We start from the raw sequence: 5847 nt of genomic DNA on the forward strand, positions 1-5847 counted from the left end.
TATGTTTCTCTTGGATGTTATAAGTTGCACTGAGTAAATACAGCTGCATAAAACAAAAACCGTGTCAGTCTTCATTTCAGGCTGCAAAGCAACTAAATGTGATTATTTTAAAGGGGGCGATTCTTTTCACTGTATTTACAGACCACTGTGGAATACAAATTCACTGATAACCTTCAGTGGGTAGGCATCTTGATAGATATAAATATTACTACTCTCAAGCACAGAGACAAGTTTCCATGAGCTCTGTGAGCTGCCCATCCTGAAAGAACGCAATGGATAAACCTCTGATACCCTCATAATTCACTCCTTTCTGCCACATAAGCATGCTAGTTTTCTTGCCATGCTTCTAGTCTTAAGGATGACAAATGACTCCCTTCCTGTAAGGAATTTCTTTTGATTTGTGGGAGTTTCTGGTGTCTATAGTAAATTTAGGCATTACCAGATGGGGTAAAAAGTAGAAAATGAGCTGTTGCTCTAACATATGAAAGGTTCGCTATTAATTATCCAAATGTTACAGTTTGACAGTCTTCTGCACACTCAAGGAAACATTGATTTTATGAAATTCTCTATACAGAAGATAAATACGGTCTTTAAAGACTCTTAAGAGAATGTTCATTTTGTGATCTGCATATTGTTGAGACTATTCCTTGAAAATAGAAGAAACCCTGCTCTGCTCTGCTTGGATTTAAATTGCATCATTAGAGGCTTCAGTGAGTTATGTACATGCTGAAATACATTCACGGGAGAAAACGTAATGGATATTTTAGCGTTAGTCCAATGCTAATGTCTGATACCACTGAAGTGTTCAGTGGAAACATTTTGCAGTCATGAACTGTAACACGGTGGAAAGCAATGTCCACCCACTGCACACTGGGCTATCCCATCAGACCTTGTTTTTCACCATTTTACCTTTCATATGGTTGTGCATTTACACCACTTGTCGCCACCTGTGCAATTAGAATGCAGGAGAGGAAGAAGAGAAATTACCTAGACAACCTCAGGGCCCCTTTTTACAGTCATGTACCAATCCAGCATCCTGCTGAGGTGTCATTAGATACTCTTGGTCTCCTGGGAGCAAGTGCACTGCTCTCAACTTTGGACCATTTTTTGACCTTGAGAGCTAGGGTGTGTACCTTACAGGGGCCCACATTTGACCTCTAACCTTCTGCTTTTATTGGCCAAGTTGAGTTAATGAAGTGTTGAGGTGACACTATGAGTTTTAAAGCAGGAGATGAAACCAGGAGAAGCTTGGTCCTACTCATTTTGTCTTGGAAAAACACCAATGCACATAATACTACAAACAGAATTGCAAATTAAAGTATTCATCATCCTACTCTTAAAAAGTATTTAATAACAGTTATCGCCACACAACTGAAAAAGTCTCCAAAAGAGATGTTACCAAAGTCTAGTGAGCTACCTACCAAAGCAAGATTTAACACATTATAGGCACGATTCCAACACAGTCTAGTCCATAAGGTAGATAGCAACATCACGTTGTTATCTGAGATACCTGATTTTGGTCAAATTATAAGGCTAATACTTGAATCATCTAGAAAAATATAGTCTTTTGCCCAATATTTGTGTGTTTTTCAGGGAATTTTGTAAGCTTCAAAACACGCAAACATCACACAAGGGGCGGAGCTACAGATGGGGTTGAGACTACCCATATAACCTTACCTTAAAGTCCCCATGAAATCAAAATTAAAGTTTTTTGGGTGTTAGTATCAATATGTTAGTCTTAAGTTTATCTATAAGGCAGTGTGCTCCAAAACAGTGACAAAATTCGCATTTAGAAGATATAAGCATTCAAAGCTTGCAGTTCGTCACTTCCAAAACGGCTCAATGATTTATTTGATGTCACATCGTACTTCAGCTTCTCATCAAACTTTCTGTCCAATCAAATGCTCTCTAGTATCCGAAGCGCCCGCCCCCTACACTATAAAATAGACGCCGAAGCCGCGGCTGAAATCGGTCACTTGTCCACAGAATTAGTATTTTCTGTACAGTGAATGGCATGTAGTGCTCTATATAGGGGACAGGGAACGATTCAAACAGTGTAAATATGCTTTCCATTGGGAAAAAAAGAAGTCTGGTTTCGCGCTGTCACGCTAACCACCGCACCTCACATTCACTCTGCTCTGGTCCAGAGACACGATAGCACGGAGCGGATCACATGCACGAGTCGGCGCAGACCACAAAATGTATCGGAGCTATTTGAATTCTACACCGAATGCTATATTTTAAAGCAATATAGATGAGATTGTAGCTGGCATACCCTGTCAAATGCGGCTTTACGGAGCTCAACGGCTCTGAACGGCTCTAGCCCAAGCTGTGATATAAACAAACGCTATTGGCTATTTTAAAAAGGGGCGGGGCTGCTTGATATGTCCCGCCCTGTCTTCCTGTTTCAGTTAAAATGATGTCAACACAGAGTAACGCTGCGTGTTTCTAAGCATTTCAGGGGACCTTTAATTGAAGATGTTGATAATTTCATTGCGATCCAAATTTTGTTAGTATAGATGGCTGTTCAGGCATCTTTATTATAAATATTTAAGGTAGCTGCAAGTTCCATCTCATACAATACAAAGTAATCAAGTTGTTCAGTGAAATAAAGTGCTTATTCGAATACAAATCTTCCCTTAAATATGATCTCTTGTAAATTGGTTGGTAGATGCTCCACCTCTGTTTAAACATGATACCATCACCTCTGACCACTGCAGTAAGGGAAAAGTTATGGGGGTCTAGAGTGAATCCACTCAATTAAAATACATTTAGTGAGTAACAGAAACGTATTACATAGAAGAAACCGGTTAGCAGTTAAAGCAATATCTTTTGCTGGCAGACCAAGAAAGAAAAACCCAGGGTCCTTATTAAATGTTATTTTAAAAATATCTACCATCTTCTGTGCCACCCCATCCCAGAACTTTTTAATGACTGGTCAATGCCAAAAACAATGCATGAAATTTCCAATGCATAATGGAAAGTGATTACTATTCATCTTATTCAGAATACTTTGGGTAATGTAGATACAGCAATATTTTGTATTGCGTTTTGACCATTTGTATTGCGTTTCGATCTACTGGAAGTAAATATTCTTTGGATCAATTTAACTATATCTACCCTGTCGTCATCAATATACTCATTACTGAGAGTTTTCTTCCAAATACGCCAAATATGATCAATTGAATAGAAAAGAAAGTAAGCTTTTGAAATAAGGTGTTGTGAACCAGTCAATACCAACAGAAAAAAGTATACTGTGTACTGTATACACTTGGATGTTATAAGTTGCACTGAGTAAATACACTTCATTTCAGGCTGCAAAGCAATAAAACGTGATTATTTTAAAGGGTGATTCTTTTCTATACCCACTGTATGCCTATAGCACAATCTTTTATTCTGTCCATGACCTGTCTAGACACAAACACATTATATTCTATCCTATCTTAGAGGACTTCCTATGTGGGTGCAAATAATATGTAAAGTCTCTAACTTTAGGGTTTACGATTCTCCATGCATCAAGCAGGCCCAAATCTTCACACGTATTCAATTTAGCAGCCTGTCTCGAAGCTGCTATATGTTTAGGTGGATTAATGCCTAAGCTGGGGTCGAGCGCATAGTTAGTCTCCGCCAATATTTATGTGATTAGCAGAAAATTATGATATATTGACAATTCAGAAAAATATTAGGTTCAAATGTATTTGGGGCATACACACTTCTGATAAGGACCCTTTTTCCAAAAAGCTGGTCTACAATAAGAATGTAATGTCCTCCTGTATCTTTCATCATATCCTCAAACCTGAAGTTTATTTTCTTATGAATCAAGACTGCTACTCCCCTACTGTGAGATTTGAAAATAGAACTGAAAACCTGGCCCACCAACCCTCGACTGTGCTTCAAGTATTCTGTTTCAGTCAGATGGGTTTCCTATTGCAATCTGAGCCGGTTCCCTTTTAAGGTAAGATATTACTTTTTGTCGCTTAATTACATGGTTGACCCCTTCAAGGTTTAATGAGACAATCTCAGTATCACCCAATGATATGAGTAGACTGAGGAAAGACATCTGAAATTTGGCCTCAAAGAGGACATGATAGGCACTCACAAGCAAAATATAATTTAAAAAATTTAGAAATAAAAAGAACCACAAGGTCTCCAGGTCCCTTACGAAAATTAACCATAGTTTTATTATAGTAAAATTGTTTTTTTTTGGCATATTGATTACCATTTGTATAACAACAGTTTTACTACAAATACCCTCCATAAGTTAAAATATATTTTTCTATAGCAGGACACACACACACTAAAAAAACATTAGTATACATTCAGACAAAAGTAATGTAATCAAGGTATATTTATTCTTGTTAGTTTGGGGTCAGTTGTATTATTTATTGTTAATTGGAAAGTTGCTGCATTTGTTTTAAATATCTAATTTTACACATTTTATTATTTACAATAGACTATCTGCTGGTCATAAAAATGGTTTGAGATTTCCTTATCTTTTACATTGCTTTACTGTTTAAATTCTGCTGAAAAACATGTAATGCTTCCTGTGACAACATGCACCTCTATTGAGTAACCCTAGAGTCAGTGGTGGATACAGAAAGTGGTTAGTGGGTAGGCCTTAATTCACATCACCCAGCTTAATTTCAGAGTGGGCGACGGTAGCCATTATGCCTTGTTGAAAATAAAATTTCATAATAGCATCTAGCCAATCTTCCTTATGTTCCTGATTCTAACACGATAATGAAATGTGAGAACATACTGTATGGCACGGTGGTTCCCTCCATGTTTCATACTCTTTTGACATTTTGGAGTTTACACACAATAGACGGACATATGCCACCAAATTCTATGATATAGGTCCGCTCTACCACTACATACGTGAAATACGTGACACAGATATAATAAAACCATACAAATTAACCTCAAATTCTTTCTTTAGGATGAGTAATTAAGGATAAAAGACTTGAGTTGTTTTTAAAATATTCTTAAGCTTTTTTCGTCAAGTCTGAGGTCAAATCTGAAGTCTATTAAAACGTGACCTGGGTCCAAGTCACTAATTCGATTGCACATCAGACACATCAGAACTTTCAGAACTCTGAAATACACATTCCTATATGTGGCATGGGGGAGGGAAACTTCCAATAACTCATACTCATTACACATATTTGAGAAAACCGTGAACAACATAGTGGTGCACTAGACAGTTTTTTTTTTTTTTTAAAGCAAATTATATGTTTGATTTCCATAGATGAATGATGCTTATTGGGGCGCAATGGCCATATCAAAATCCACATTGGTCATTACAAGCAGGGTGATGAAGGAGGCTTCATTTTAAGCCTTACCAAATCTTTTGAAGAACTACGAGGTAGAGCCACAGACTGGAAGCAGCCATAGAAGTGAAGTCTGGAGGTCCACCACATGAAAAGATCTCCCATGGTTTAGTGGAGAACTCCTACAGTTATAAGATGCTGACACAAAACTTACTAACAAACTAAAACATCTCTTATTTCACACGAATGAATGGACTACAGACAATCCACTTTTTGTCACTAAAGAATGCTTTAAAGAATTATAATATGGATTGATAATACAGTCACAATCTCAAACATAAACATATTATACATATAGGCTGCTTTAGATGCTATCTGTATCAAAGTTCCACTGCATATGTAGATGAATTAGAGGAAAGGGCATGATTACAGCACACACATTTTCCATCAAACATACAAATGCTGCTGTCAGAGACATTTTAAAACAGCCATCAAAAGGCATGGAACCCTCCATGTGGGAAAAGGCTTAGCGAACCCAGTCACTCTCAGCATGACTCCTTCAGCACAGAGCCTGTTC

Source organism: Sinocyclocheilus grahami, unplaced genomic scaffold, assembly GCF_001515645.1.
Source record: "Sinocyclocheilus grahami isolate Dianchi unplaced genomic scaffold, SAMN03320097.WGS_v1.1 scaffold92.1, whole genome shotgun sequence".
Lineage (NCBI taxonomy): Eukaryota > Metazoa > Chordata > Actinopteri > Cypriniformes > Cyprinidae > Sinocyclocheilus > Sinocyclocheilus grahami.